The sequence below is a fragment of the Alligator sinensis genome, unplaced genomic scaffold (assembly GCF_000455745.1).
Source record: "Alligator sinensis unplaced genomic scaffold, ASM45574v1 scaffold1726_1, whole genome shotgun sequence".
NCBI classification, from domain to species: Eukaryota; Metazoa; Chordata; order Crocodylia; family Alligatoridae; genus Alligator; species Alligator sinensis.
The window spans coordinates 81,510-97,591 of NW_005843520.1; the positions used below are offsets into that span (position 1 = coordinate 81,510).

The 16,082-nt window shown below is 45.4% G+C and overlaps 1 protein-coding gene across 1 annotated transcript in view; it reads right to left on the reverse strand.

The window, feature by feature from the left end:
• The window catches only part of LOC102384331 (acyl-CoA synthetase short-chain family member 3, mitochondrial-like), a 54,483-nt gene extending 46,583 nt beyond the window's left edge, over nt 1–7,900 (reverse strand). The window contains exon 1 of the mRNA XM_014527441.2: nt 6,356–7,900. The gene's annotated coding sequence lies outside the window, so the exon portion shown is untranslated. The remainder of the gene's footprint in view (nt 1–6,355) is intronic.
• Between the last annotated feature and the right edge of the window lie 8,182 nt (nt 7,901–16,082).

A 16,082-nucleotide genomic window follows, 5' to 3' on the forward strand; every position in this document is an offset into this window, starting at 1 on the left:
CCTGTTCCCCTGCCAGGATGAACTTGGAAGTCTGGGATGGGGCTATGGGGAAGGAGGAGGCCCCAGGTCCTGGGCATGATCACTAAAACTGCACCCTGCAAGGGTAGGGAGGCCTGGTGGGACTGCTGGCAGCATAGCAGACCCTTAAGTGCCAGGACCAACCATCCCCTGGTGAAAGGCAAGTAGGAGGCACCATAACCTCCAGCTAATGCATGCACACACACAGTCATGGCTGGAGAATGCCCAGACCTGTCACGTCTTTGACAGGCCTGATGCTTGCTGGTTGCGGTGCAGTTGTGAGGCTCCCGGTGTGCTCAGCTTAGCTCCCCAGGATGCCAGCTTTCGGGATGAAAAACCCTTTGTCAGGCTGAGGAAGTACCTGCAGTTGGTGTGTCTCCTGGTCCTGGACGGAAGGAATATTAAAGAAGCCAGAGGCTGGCCTGGTACACAATGCAGGCAAGAAAGTCAGTCAGTGAAAATGGAAATGGAGGCATCAGGGGATGAGGGACAGGATGCAGTGGGGGAGAGAGGGGGATGTAGCAGCACAGGTAAAAGTGCAGAGGTACCTGTAGAGTCAGATGTCTGGCAGGTTGCACTGTGTCAGAACTCCACTGTATAATCTATATTGAGTCCATGAGTTTCTGTACCTAGAAGACTGATGAAGTGAAGTTCATAGGCCCGGCTGTGAAAAGTGGTTTGTAATTTGTTTTCTCTCAGGATCAGGCTTGAGAGACTGGAGACATCATGTTTTTTAATGAGGAATGTGCCCCCAAAGGTAGTTGGGTATTGTTGTCTTTGATAGATTCTGGTGTACAGTTTGTGGGGGTACTGGAGATAGTTGGCAGGTTTTGTGTTTTGAGCTGTAGGAAGTTGGCTTCAGTTCTGGTGATGAGGTTAGGTGCATGTTTGAATGTACAAACTGCTTTTCACAGCTGGGCCTATGAAATGCACTTCATCAGCCTCCTAGGTAGTAGGTACAGAAACTTATGGACTCAATATACACAGTGGAGTTCTGGCACACTGCGACCTGCCTGACTCCCCAGGTACCTCTGTACTTTCACCTGAGCTGTTACATCCCCCTTCCCCCACCCCTCCCCACCCCAGCCTGTCCCTCACCCCCTGATGCCTCCATTTCCATTTTCACTGACTGACTTTCTTGCCTGGGTTGCGTGCCAGGCCAGCCTCTGGTTTCTTTACTATTCCTTCCATCCAGGACCAGGAGACACACCAACTGCAGGTACTTCCTCAGCCTGACAAAGGGTTTTTCAACCTGAAAGCTTCCTAAGATATATTTCTCTAAACTATTCTGGTTTCTTTCATAATAAACATATAAACATAAAAACACAAGATAAGCCATCACACACACCACTAGTAACATATATCCATCCAACACAATATCTATACTTCTTGCTGTCAATTCCTTTATAAAAAGAAAGGCTCTGTGACAGTTCTGTTTGACTACCTTAGATGCTTCTGGTGCTGCTGGTGCTATTGCTGTTGTGTCACCTATGTTATTTTCACCTGCCATCATTTACAGTGGTGGACTGAGTCAAGGCTATAGGGGAGGAGGAGGCCTTACTGGGGCCATGTTGTGCAGAGGCCCCAGCACCAGGAAGGGTGCACTTGAATATACACACAGTGTCACCCATCCATGTCACGAGTTTTGCCTGCCTGCGGCCAGAAGTGCAGGGTCTCAGAACCCAGAGTCCCACTGCACCTATCTTCTTGAGATCTGGCAGGCTTTGTGGCCACATCAGGGCCTGGCAGGCCTGCAGTAGTTTTTTTTCACCACCCTGTGCCCTAAGACGAATACAGCTGGCAGGCTTCATGGCCCCAGCAGGGCCTTAGCAGCAGTTTTCCCCCCACAAACAGACAGACACAGTTGCACAAGCACCCATGTCATGAGTTTTGCCTGTCAACAGCCAGAGGTGCAGCACCCCAGATCCCAGAGCCCCCCTGCACCTATCTCCTTGAGAGCCAGCAGGCTTTGTGGCCACAGCAGGGCCTAGCAGCCAGACCTGCAGTCGTCCCCCCCCCCCCCAAAAAAAAAGACAAACACAGATGCACAAGCACCCATGTAACGAGTTTTCATAGTTTCATAGTTTCATGGTTGGTAGAGTCAGAAGGGACCTGAGCAGATCATCAAATCGAATCCCAGGATGCTGGGGACAAACAACCCCGGCTAGGTGATTATCCAGCCTCCTTTTGAAGACCCCTAGGGTAGGAGCCAGCACCACTTCCCTTGGAAGTTGGTTCCAGATCCTAGCCGCCCTGACTGTGAAGTAGTGCCTCCTGATGTCTAGCCTGAACCTACTCTTAATCAACTTATGGCCATTATTCCTTGTTACTTCGGGTAGTGCTTGAGGGAACAGGGACTCTCCCATTGCCTGCTGGTCCCCCTTGGAAAGTTTATAGATGGCCACCAGATCCCCCCTCAGCCTTCTCTTGCGGAGGCTGAACAGGTTCAGGTCCCATAGCCTCTCCTCATAGGGCCTGCCCTGCTGCCACCGACCATGCAAGTGGCCCTCCTTTGGGCCCTCTCATTGGTGTTCACATCCCTCCTGAAGTGCGGCGCCCAGAACTGGATGCAGTACTCCAACTGCGGCCTGACCAATGTCACATAGAGGGGGAGGATCACCTCCTTGGATCTGCTTGTGATGCATCTGTGGATGCATGACAAGATGCAGTTAACCTTCCTGACCGTGTCCTCACATTGGCAGTCCATGTTCATCTTGGAGTCAATAGTGACTCCAAGATCCTTTTCTGCCTCTGTACAGACGAGAAGGGAGTTCCCCAGCCTGTAGGTATGCTGCTGGTTCTTCCTCCCCAGGTGTAGTACCTTGCACTTGTCAGTACTGAAACCCATTCTATTCTCATCCGTCCACCTCTGTAACCTGTCCAGATCTAGTTGAAGCCTCTCCCTCTCTTCTAGCATGCCCACTTCTCCCCACATCTTAGTGTCAACTGCGAATTTAAACAAGGTGCTTTTCACCCCCTCGTCCAAGTCGCTGATGAAGATGTTGAACAGTGCGGGCCCGAAGACCACGCCCTGGGGAACCCCACTGCCCACATCCCTCCAGGTTGAAAATGACCCGTCCACCACCACTCTCTGGGTGTGGCCCTCCAGCCAATTTGCGACCCATCTGACTGTGTACGTGTCAACTGCCTACATTGACTGTAGGCTGTTTTGCCTGTCAACAGCCAGAGGTGCAGGGCCCCAGAGCCCAGAGTCCCCCTACACCTATCTCCTTGAGAGGTGGCAGGCTTTGTGGCCGCAGCAGGGCCTAGCAGGCCTGCAGTTTTGACCCTGCTGTGGCTTAACACATAGAAGTGACAGGGGTTTTGCTGTCAAGACTTTGGGGTGCAATTTCTCCGAACCCCCTGCACTTACCTCCTTGAAACTTGGTAGGCTTCATGCCCTCAGAAAGGGCTACCATTCTTCAAAATCAGGCCAGAAGTGACAAAATTATAGCCTGTTTCGACCTTCCCCATTATATCCTATAGGCGAAACATCGAAACAGGCTCGAAATGCAAAACTGTTTTGATGGAACGATACGGAACAGCCATTTTTTACTTGAAACAAAAGTCGAAACGGAACGCTGTTCCGCTGAACCATCGAAACGGTGGTTGAAATGGAACGTTTCCATTTCGCACAGCCCTACTGCCTGGTGCAGCAGTTTAGGAGCTAACGTTGCCTGTGAAGACTGAGGTGAAAAAGGCATCGAGTACTTCAGCCTTTTGTGTATTCTCTGTCACTAGGTTGTCTCCCTCATTGAGTAAGGGACCCACACTTTCCCTGATCTTCCTCTTGTTACTGACATACTGGTAGGGAAGAGGAAATCGGGGCAGCCTGAGGCTGTGGGGGTGGGGGCAGGCACAATAAGAGGTAAGTGGGGGGGGCAGGCAGCAGGGGAAAGCTGCCTGCCTCTCTCACTGCCTGTCTCTTACCACCTGACCCCCACTGCCTATCCCATTATTGCCTCCCACCTGCCCTATCACATGCCCCCCATACTGCCTCCCCTATTGTTTGCCCCCCTGTGACCTGCCCCATTACTGCCCTCCTCATCAACACTCCCCCCACCTCCTGCAGTAGTTGGGAGGGGGAACAGAGACAAATTTAAAAGGATTCTTGAATAATCAGATTCCATTCATGGAAAATTATAATAAATTTATAAATTTTCCATGTGTAGAATCTAATTATTGGGAGGTTGTCTTAAATTCAGGGTCATCTTGTATTAGAGTAAATATGATAATAATAAATGACAGTGTTTAAAAACTCAAAGCAGGATCCAGCCCAACTGTACATGCCATGCAAACACTAGGGAAAAGATGATCCCTGCACTAGCTGGCTAATTAAGACAAAAGTCAAGAAGTAAGACAAATAGGGAAGTGTATATGACAGAAATAAAACACAAGCTATCTGCCTGTAACTTGTCATTTTGGTCCTAATATAAAAAGGGACTTACAGCTTTGCATACAGAAAGAGGGGCTGTCCGGTTTATAGTGAGCTGGGGCATGCTAACTGTAGTTTACCAGCTGGTAAGTTTTAACCGCTATAGTAGAAATCATTGCCTCCGCATAGCAGGGGCTTTTTCTATATTAAGCATTCAGTATTCGGCAACCAAATCAAGGCTTCTTCATACCACAGCTGAATCCTAAGCAGTCTGAGTTGTTTTTTTTTTTTTTGGGGGGGGGGGGGGGTTCTTTTTTTCTAGCAGCACATTGTGAAACACATAATAGCAGAAAATTCTGGAAACAAGCGCAGCTCTCTAACCTGGGATAAAACCTCACAAAACTCTTAAGATTCCTTTCTGGCCACCCCATGACTCATTTCTTTTTGGACTATGCAGCACTATTTTGAAATGCCAGGGCTCCAGTATGCAGCCCCCGCTCCAAAAACCAGCTCGCCTTGCCATTCAAAAACACATGGCTATCTGAAAATTTTCCCACCAATGACTGTTACCATTCAGCTTAATGAGGAAAGACTGACTGCTAAGGCTGTTGTGACACAGGGGTTTGCAGCTATTAAGAATGTACTGGCACTGCCAGTCCTCAGGCAGTCATTGACGGTTTTTCACAGATGAGGTTTCCATTTGCCTTGGGCAGCTGATGGGTTCCATCAGTATTTTGCAATAGGGTTTCAACTCATAAAGACAAAGGCATATTCTGCTTTTCTCAGTGGCCTAACTGATCCCTATGGGAGGTTTACTGGAGGAGTGGTCTAGAAAGATTTATGATAGTGACATTTTTAAGAACTTGGAAGTCTTATTTAAAGAACAGCAGATGTGATAGCATCGGACATTAATAGTACTGGCATTTTCTTTCTTATTCTGGAGACGTAGTTCATCACTCTACCATTCTAGCCAATGCAGCAATTTATTGGTCAGTTGGACTATAGCGGAGAGCTCTTTAAGTATAACCCCAGGAGCTGCAGGATGACAATGACACATGCACTTGGGAGAATAAAAGGGGGAAAGCAAATCTCTCATGATTAGTTCAGAGACTGCTGAGAAATATCTGCCTCAAATTATGACTGCACACTGTTATGCATGTGTACTAACAAGAGAGAGAGAGCTCACAAGGGGCTGGGAGGAGGAGGCTGCGACACTTTCAGAGTGATATAAGCAAGCCAACAATATGGCCCCAGCAAAGAGATAATCATCAGATGTGATCAGGAACGTTTTCTGAGTTCCTAATTTGAAAGTTGCTTTTTGGTTGAGATGAATATCAAATATCAGTGAATATAGCTTTTCCTCATGTTTTGCATGTTTTTTCATAACATATTTAAAAGACTATTTTAAGTATAGTGAGTGTGATTTTACTTTATGGGGATTTTTCTGTGTAACTTTTTATGAAGAGTTTTAAATGTCAGAACTGAGTTTTCCCTGTATGAGATACGACTGTGTTCTCATTTTTGTTATGTTTCTTATTGTAAAATTTAATCTGCTGAATCATAATTTTTAAGTATGAAGATGCTGATACCAGATTTGGAAACCAGTTTTATGCAACTGGTGCAAGTTTATTAAGAAACTTTTTGAAACATCTGTATCCCAGGGATACCCAGGGTTTGCCCTGTCCTCCGATGCCAGTGGTGGTGGTCAGGCAAAATACTAAGGAAGGGGTCAGCTACTACAGCGGCTTCCTCCCCTCCCTATAGAGCTAGGCCAAAACCAAATACTTAACTATGTACAATTTATTACAAGAATAAATACAGACACTCAATATAAAACATAGAATATTTACAAGGCTTAACATATAATACTATATATAATATTCCACAATTCACATATAATACCAAATATGAACCAAAAAACTTACAACCTATAGAACACAATTAACACATAGGGATATTAACCTGTTCAGTTTTCATAGCATCAAAAATAATATTTCTCCTCTCAATTCTGAGACCTTTGCAGCAGCTCTAGCTGGGTGTCGGAGAAATGAGAAAGTACCACAATCCAGTAATGTAAGCAACAGTGTGCTTATACTGACTCCAGCAGCAGACAGTCACAAATGGATGGATCCCGGCCACATGCCAGAACAGGGAAAATGACAGCTGCTCACCATGACCCACAGCAGTAAAGGACACAGGAGTAAATAGACTGATCTGTCCTGATAGGATGGCAAAGGAGCATGACTTGACAGATGGAGGATGGCCAAAAGATGCACAGTACAGATGGGCCCACATGAACATTAATGTTTATTAATAAATGCAGTGAATTGACTATGCTTTCAAACTGGAGAATAGAATGCACGTTACTTTGCAGGTTAATAAATATTAAGAGCTGCATAATGGAAATGTGTGTCACTGAACTGTGCAACAACTCATTTATTTCATGTAGCATGAACTAAACCCCCTCTATTCCTTGCAGAAGAGTCCTTTGAGCTTAACTGTTACTTTTAATATCCAAATCCAACACTTAGGTGCTACCAAGACCCACAAAACCCTTTTTAGTTCCTCCCTAAACCTGTAAGCACCACATGTCCTTAGGCATTTCTGCTTATAGGCAGGTATGAAACCACAAAGTCCTGATACTACTAAGCTCACTGGCACCTAAGCTTCACCTGGATTCTTAAACTGGGCCTTCTTACATCCACCTCATCAATGGTACCCATGCTATGTGAATGTTTATCAGATCAGGCCTCTCACATAAAATAAGTCAGACTTGTTAAGGGGCCTATGTTCCCTATTCTTCTCAATATTCCAGTAGAACGGGTACTCGTCCAAGAAGCAGGAGACCCTCTGTCTAATTTGTAATAGGGGTTTGAATCCAGGTTTTTCACAAGCCAGAAAAGTACCATAACCAATCATGCAATTGGGTATTCTGTGCTACCTCTTGCCCAATTTCTCTTGTTTGAAGCTATTCCACTTAGTATAAACTATATATTCAGGGACTAGTGCTGAGAAAGAGGGCTGGGGGAAAGGGGAAGAAAGACTGATTCTACAGCTGACAGGCAATTAGTACACTTCCTGAAGTCCAATGATTATTATCTACAAACTGGAACAGCTTCAACGTGACAGACTGAGAAAGACCTGCCCCAAATATCCAACAGCTTCATGGTTATGGCAGGTCTTCCTGAGACACAGGAGACCTGGATGCATGTCTCTACTACAAATCCAGCATAGCAGAAGGAAGAGCAGGATTCAGAATTAGAACAACAAGAGCTGGATGTGTGTGTGTGTGGAGGGGGCCGGGGGGAAGGAGTGGAAACTTGACAAAAGAAATTGAGGATTATAACTCTTCAAAAGTTATTTTGCATTCAATTCACCCAATCTGTCAGGAAACCACTCCACATAATTATTGAATTATACAAAATTTCTAAATTTCTTTGTTAGTTACATATCTCTAAACTTTGATAATTGTGCCACATGTTGTTTTATCTTTTCGACTATTCTTGAGAGATTTGGTACAGGTGATAGACGGGATCTTAATACTACTCATTATTCTCCTGTTTCACATTTTGCTATGTTATTTTTTTATTCTTTTTGCGTATTAAATATGCACAGCATCAGCATGGTTCCAAGTACCAGAAGCCTGCCAACACCAGGACTACATCCATTAAAAACTCATCAGCAGGATTATGACCCCGTAACAAGATTCATCAGACATGCCAACTTTAAGGGGACACAAAGGTGATTGTTTCAATTGCTTTAATCACATTTCTGACATTTCTTCTAAGCGTTTGCCTTGATTTTTAAAATCCTTCTTAAATATGTAGACTTAAGGAAGGAGAAAACAGTATGAGGTTCCCAGAGAATATCCAGCGACGTGAGACAACCAGGAAAGAAGGCCCCCTCTCCCAGGCCTATTCCTAAGTGGGTTAGGCTAAGAACAGCACAAACTCCTGTGCATTACTCTGACTTCCTATGTTTCCAATACACTAAAGGTAGCCGATTCTCAAAGAAACTGGCAGAGGAACAGAATAGCCTTTGCCACCTGCAGTTCAGGCTATTGCAATGTACTCCCCATATGGCTACCTTTAAAGATCACTAGGATGCTTATGCCAACACAGAATGTGACCACCTGTCATTAAAGTACATTAAGCTAACATCCTGCCAGATCTCTAGGCTAAGATGACATGCCAGAACCTCATACTGTGTTATCCTTCCTCAAGTCTACAGAGGGCAAAACCTGCACAAAAAAGTTAAACTTAAGACTCTTAGAAAGCAAACTCAATGAATGTATGTTTCTCCATATAAAAACATGAAATTTGAATGCTTTTCCTTCAGTAGAATGAACTGACCATGAAACCTTCTAGGGTATTCAATTCTCTTAACAAGCAATTTTCTCCATTCAGAAACAGGGGAATTTAATCAATAGAATTTGAAAGAAAAAAAGAAGTGGAAAACCAGAAAGAGAAAAGAACAGAAGATGCACCCAGAGAGAGAAAAACTTGAAAGGCTTATTTACCAAGCCTGATCAAGTGGGCAGAACAGTTAAGACATCTAACTAAAGGTCAGATGCATTAGGTTGAGCTCAATCCAACTCATATTGAAGGCTTTCCTCAAAGATCCAATGAATACCTGGTGTCAAAAACAGCTCTCCAACCAACTGTCCCATCATTTCCTTATGAGCCTCTGGCTTCAGATACTGGAAGATCATAACCAAGCTAGCCGTAATGGGCAGGGGCATCCCATGGGACTTGTGAAAGACTGACATAAAGTGCCCATTTAGTAAGTTGGCTTTTTCCTGGGCGTCGGTCGTCAGTTCTCCGTTCTGGTTTAGCAGGGGTCCAATGTTGCCCTTGCTTTTCCTCCAGCTCCCCACATATCTAAAAAAGGACTTTTTATTGTCCTTGATACTTGTAGCCAGTTGAAGTTCAGTTGCAGCCTTGCCTTTCCTGGTTCGCTCCCTACAGGTCCGGACCAGTGCAGTATATTCCTCCTTGGAGGTGGATCCCGTACTCCATCCTTTGTAAATCTGTCTTTTTAGATGCAGGAGGACCACTAGTTCCTTGTTAAGCCAAGAGGCCTGCTGTGCCCTCTTGCTGCCTTTCCTCTGAGACAGAATAGCCTTAGCTTGTGCATCTAGGATTGCTCCCTTGAGGAGCAACCACTCTTCCTGGACTCCCCTCCCCTTGTGGTTGTGGCCCCTTAGGGCCTCACCGACAAGTCTCCTGAGCTTGTCAAAGTCAGCCCTCCTGAAGTCAAGGACCTCTGTACTGCTGACTAACTTGACAGCTTTTCGGCAAATGGTGAAGGTGATCAGCTCGTGGTCGCTGTCACCCAGCTTCTCTTCGATTGTTCAGTCACTGATTAGGTCACCCCCGTTGTCAGTACCAGGTCTAGCAGTGCTTTGCCTCTTGTTGGCCCGTAGACTTCTTGAGTCAGATAGAGCTCATCCATGCACGTGAGGAAGCTTTGCAACTGTTCAGATTTGGCCGAGCGCTGTTCCCACGAGATGTCCGGGTAGTTGAAGTCTCCCATGACAACCATGAAACAGGAGTGTGCGGCCTCAGCCAATTCCCTGGCAAACTCCTGGTCAATCTCTTGATTCTGGGAGGGAGGTCTGTAATAGACTCCCACCATTGTATCCCCTGTGTCATGTTCCCCATGGATTTTAACCCAGAGGGTCTCTAGTCATCTACCCTGGGTGCTGATGTCAGCTTGCAGAAACACATAGCTCTCCTTGACATAAAGAGCTACACCTCTGCCCCTTTTGTCCACTCAATCCCTCCTGTACAGGGTATAGCCATTTATACCCATGGTCCAGTCATGGGTGGAATCTCACCAGGTCTCCGTTATCCCTATGACATCGTAATTGTTTGTGTTGAGCAGGAGGACAAGTTCCTCCTGTTTATTCCCCAAGCTCCTGGCATTGATGTACAGGCATGCAAGTGTCCCCTTGGGGGCCCTTGCCTTGCTCACAGCTCGCTCTAGGGCATGGCGGGGGGGCTCCTTTAAGTGCCTTGACCTGCTGGCTTTGCAAGGGTTGCTCAGTGGGCCAGCAGTGGCAGTAGTCCCCCCGTCTCCCGGCAGGCTTAGTTTAAAGCCCGGTGGAGCAGGTCAGCCAGTCTGGCTGAGAAGAGCCTCCTCCCCAGTGGAGAGAGGTGGAGGCCATCCCTTCCCAGCAGCTCACTGCCTCTCTCACCAAAGAGCAGACTGTGGTCATGAAAGCCAAAGCCTTTCCGATGACACCAGTGCTACAGTCTTTGTTTCACTACCTGGATCCTCCTCTCCCTCCTCAGCCCATAGCCCAAAACCGGAAGGATCGAGGAAAGTACCACCTGCGCACCCAACCCCTTAAGCCCCGCTCCCAAATCCCTGTAGCACTTCATGACCCATCTGGGAGGGTTCCGAGCATGTCATTGGTGCCCACGTGGATAAGGAGCATATGGTAGTGGTCAGTGGGCTGGAGGAGTTTAGGGATCTTCTCTGCAATGTCTCGGATACGGGCTCCCGGGGAGCAGCAGACTTCCCAGGCCAAGGGGTCGGGGCAGCATATTGCCCCCTCCCTCCCCCTGAGGATGGAGTCTCCCAAGACAAACACTTTGCGTTTTGTCTTAAGGAGAGTGGGGGCGGTAGCTATAGTTGAGCCTGTGTTGCTTGCAGGAGCTGGCAACTTAGCAGGCTCTGCTGGGGCTGCAAGAGGTTCGTACCTGTTGCAAAGCTCCAGCAGGGCAGGGACCTTGGTGCGGCGGACCTTGGGGCTCTAGACCATCCTGGTCCAACCCCTGGGCTGGACAGAATGGGAGATCCCCTTGTCCTGGAGGGATACCATGGTCTACCCTCCATCTCCCAGGGAAGAGGGGCCTGGCAGTAGGAGTTGATCTCCTGCTCACAGTCCCTGATGGCATGCAGTCTCTGGACTGAGGCCTGGAGCTCCTCCAGCTGGTGCGCCAGAGACCCCAAAAGGGCGCAGACCTAACAAGGGGAGGTGGCCATGCTCCTAGGCCCCAGAGCTTGAAAAAGTGACAGGCAGCCCCCGCAGCCAAGAGCCAGGGGCTCTGTCTGCGTAGAGCCTGGAACCATGGGCTCCATCTGGGTGGAGGCCTCTGAGGTGCCAGAGGGGGGCTGCAGACCCTGAGGGGACCCTCAGGGTGCAGCACGTGCCCATCCGTGTCATGCTGCTGGTGGGCTGGCTACAGCTGGGAATGCTTACCCAACGGGGTGCGCAGGCAGGGGCCTCGGGCCCTCCCACTCGCCCTCCTGCGCAAACTCCACGCTAACTTACGCACTGGGCAGACAAATGCACCTGTTTGCACAGCCTGGTCGCCCAGCTCCCTGGGGGGCTGGGCGAAGTAGGGGCTGGGGCAGGGTGAGATCCTCCCCAGTTCCTGCTTAGCCGCCTCCCTGCAGCTGAACTGGGATAGTCCCCTCCACCATGGGCCCCGCTTACCTACGGCTGCTGCTGGGAGTCAGCAAAGGGGCTCCGGGGCAGCTGGGGGTCACTGGGGGGCTTCAGGGTGCAGGGGCACAATGGGATTTTACCAGTGCATCTCGCGCTGCTCCCTAAGTCTCTCTGGGGCTTTTTTCCTTTGGTGGACCCTTTTAAACTCTGTGCATGCTCAGTGGGCCCGCCTCCAGCACCTGTCTACTCCTGGGCAAGGGGGGGGCCTGCCTGGGATTTGGGGGACCTTGCCTGCCTGGAGAGGGGTCGGTGAGTACCCCCTCCCCTATTAATTTATATTAGTTTTTAACCCAATGTACTTCAATTTCTGCAAAAATTGTGGGTAAACAAGATCTTATGGGCATGTAAAGCATTTGCAGCATGCTGCCTTGATCTTGAGTGGGATCTCTAGGTACTACCCATAATACAAATCAGCTTGACCTTAGACTGGTCAAGTTATTTAAAGAAGTCACTACTGGCACCTTTATTACATCATCCTGGTGCAGCTAACCATAATATGATCACCTCCATCATTTCTTGCTGGTATACAGAAGCTATGAGAAAGCCTGAGACCAGTTAAATATATATTAAAAGCTGAAATGTGTTTGTCAAATAAAACTTTGTTTCTCTAGAGTTACAAACTTTGTGAATGTACTCAAGTTCCATGTCTCACTCTCTGCTTCAGATTTAAACACGAGGTACAAACAACTCCTTTAGTTTATTTTCCTATTGCCTAAAGGCATCAACAGTCACAACACACTTATTATTATAAGTGTGTGCTTCATTTGTGAAAGGCATTGAAAAATTATTCTACTGCTATATTCAATTAATAAATAAAAATATGTATAATTCTCTCAAGATTTCTGGCTTTTCTCTCATACTTCACTGTTGGGTGATACATATTCATATGGTATGCAATGTCACTTTGCATATGCATACATGCACAGGCTCTGAGGTTTCAAAGCACATCCAAAAAAACATAAACATAAGAAATAATAAAGAACAGTTTTTTGGGAAGAGTTTTGGTACCCTATGGAAAAGGTTGACAGCAAAGGGATGGGTTAGAAGCAGAATTTGTTCAGTTAGTATCATGTTCATAAAGCAGAAGTTTGCAAAAAGAATTTGCAAGTGCCTTGCTTTCTCTTTGATAAACAGCTTATTTCAGAGTCAATACAAGATATTCAGACAGAAAGAGTAGGAAACATTTTCTGCCTTATTTGAGGATTTCAGATACCAGGTTTAAAGATGCAGGAAATAACACAGTTGTGGGGTTATATTTTTGTGCTTTAATTGAATCCCCATGTTATTCTCTTCTTGTTGTAACACTACAACTGATACATGATGAAATATTTAATGAACACAAATAGTTGTTATAAGAAGTAATTACACATCTCAGTGCTAACCATTTACTATTAAATCATTTTGAGAATCATTTATATATTGTATGTATAGTAATACTATAAAGATGGAAAAGAATGATAAGACTATTACACTGCATTTTTGGTAAATGTATCTGCAGCAGGGATTAACATTTTATAAACTCTTCTTCCTTCCCTCCCCTTCATCAGGTCTGCCTCAAATCTTGCAAAGGATTATTCTTTCCATAAACTAGATTCATGAAGCTTAACTCAAAGCTTCCTGTTCTCAAATCATCAGTAAAATCATCTACTTTACACTAATGAGGGCTCTCTTCTTTGAACTAGGGAAAAAAAGACAGTTGCCAAGCAACAAGAATGACATCAGCAACGGGTAACATTTTTACACAAATATATAAACTGGGGGTGCTGTCACATCTCTCTCTCACACAGCATTATATTTAACTCAATGTTTCATACCCCCCACCTCAATTCTTCTATCTAGTGCATCCTAAAAATAGCTCAGAGATGAACTCCATGACTGAAAATGATTTTTACAATTCCTTTGTTTCCAATCATCAAAACTGCATAAGCAAAATTAAAAAGGGAGAAACATTCATAATGTTTATTCACATTACCGCAGTCCCTTGGCTGTATGTGAAATGAAAACTGGAACTGATTTAGATTAAAAGGAATAGAGAAACTGAAGTCAGATGGAAACAGAAAAGCTTAATATATGCAAAGCTGATATAAAATGTCAGTGTAAGTGAGACAGAATGGATAAAATATATTAGAATACTGAATTATACAGAAGAAGTGGTGACCACTGCAGGGAAAATGACGCAGCCACTATGAGAACAGAAAATCAGTAAACTGGTACAATTTAGAGAATAGAGGCTGTATATGTTTTACTGGAACAGACTCCAAGTATTCATGCCCAGCAACCATGAACAAACGTTTATCATTTCTAAATAGAAAAGCAAAAGGGATAAGAGGCTTCTTCCAGCCACCGCCTATTTCCTCTCTCGTCAGTGAACCTGTGCCGTCTTTGCCACCTGGAGCACTTCCCAGAATCCAGAAGAGAACTGATAGCATATCAGTAAATATCTGAAATACTCCTGGGATGAAACATCTTTGGAGAATACACAAGCCTCATATCCAGCAAGATGATGTGAAGGACCAGAAAGTGACTGCCATGGAACAACTACTATGACAAAACTGTGTAGCTGTAACAATTAATTCCAGCTGAGAAGGGCATCTCACAGAATAAATATAATCAATCCAATATTCTTCAAAACCCAGTAGAGAATTTTGAAAAAGGGTAAAAGAAAAAAGATATTTATGCAGGAAAATAATTCCTATTCTAGTTAAATTAAATGGACCAGATGCAGCTTAAATAATGAACTAAAATCCTCTGCATCAGAGAAAAAGCCTGAGAAATCCAATGAGGAAAAAGATTAGAAGAGAAAGATAGATAAAGATGATCCTGAACAACTACAAGAGTCATAGTAGCCATTGGGTAGGTACAGAAATTCAAAAAGTCCAAGGCAGAATCTATTTAATTTATGTGGTTTTCTGTTATCAGCACAGTTTAGATCAGTAGTGAACAGAACACGTTTGCCCTTTGGTGGGTGGAGGGAGAGGGGACGCAAATCTTAGACCTGGTTCCAGCATTTTTAAGCCAGTTTACGCGTGCCGAATTTCTGTTCTGTTACAGGTATAGACCGGTTTTGTGTGACAAACTTCTGTTCTGTTATGGGTATAGACTGGTTTCTGATCACTTATACTGGTAAAAGTGTAATGTTTGTACCCGAGCATTTTAACTAAGGCATGCTACCAGCCAAAATACATGAAGGAAATGTTATGCTCTATTAACAAGGACAGAGATAAAACATTACCACATTTTTAAACGAGGGATATGCAAATAATTGATTTTTCCATTTAGTGCCCAATTCAGAGTAAGGATTTGAACCAAGGTCTCCCACTTCTCGGGAGAGTACTCTGGCCATCAGATCATAGTTAGTGTTCTCAATCTCTAACTGAAGTTGTTCTACATGGCATCCATTTATCAGTAAGTAATTGTGGATATTGCAGCTATTCTACTGACTGGTGGTGCATATTCTCTTGTAGCTGTAAAGACCAATGTTAAGACTTGCAAGTTCTGCCACATTTGACACAGGTGTATGTGGCACCAGGGGCTACTGTACTGAGAGACTGTCTCCTTTGGTCACTTTTCTATTGTAACTTGAGTGACTATTTCTTGTCATGATGTTGGACTCCATGATTGAGAAGGGAGCACCACTTTGTCCTGTCTCTTGCTAAGGTCTCTCAAAGGTTTGGGTCAATTCCAAAAGCCTTCATATCTTACTTGTAGATGTCTTTGAAGCACAGTTTTGGGTGCCCTACTCTTCTCTCCTCATCTGCAATTTGCCTGTACACAATGCCCTTCCGGATGCGCCCATCTTCCATTCTGCAAAGATAGACAAGCTATCGTAGACGTCACAGTTTGAGTAGTGCAGTGATGGTTGGTAGGTTGGATTTGGCGATGACCTCTCTGTTGGTGATTCTGTCTTGCTACTTGATGTCAAGAATATGCCATAGACAGCATAGATGGAAGCTGTGCAGCTTCTTTTCATGATATGCATATGTTGACCATGTCTCACTGCTATACATAAGAATACTGAGAATGCAGGGTTTGTACACAAGCAGCTTAGTTTTGATTGCGAGTTTTGTATTGTTCCTGACTCACTTACTGAAAGTGGTAGCTGCCTTTCCAATGTGCACATTTCGCTCTTCATCCAGTGATAGGCTATTGCTCAGAGGTGTGCTGTCAAAGCTGATACATGGTGACTGGCAAACACCGTGTACTAGAACCACAATTTTCTTGGCGCTGATG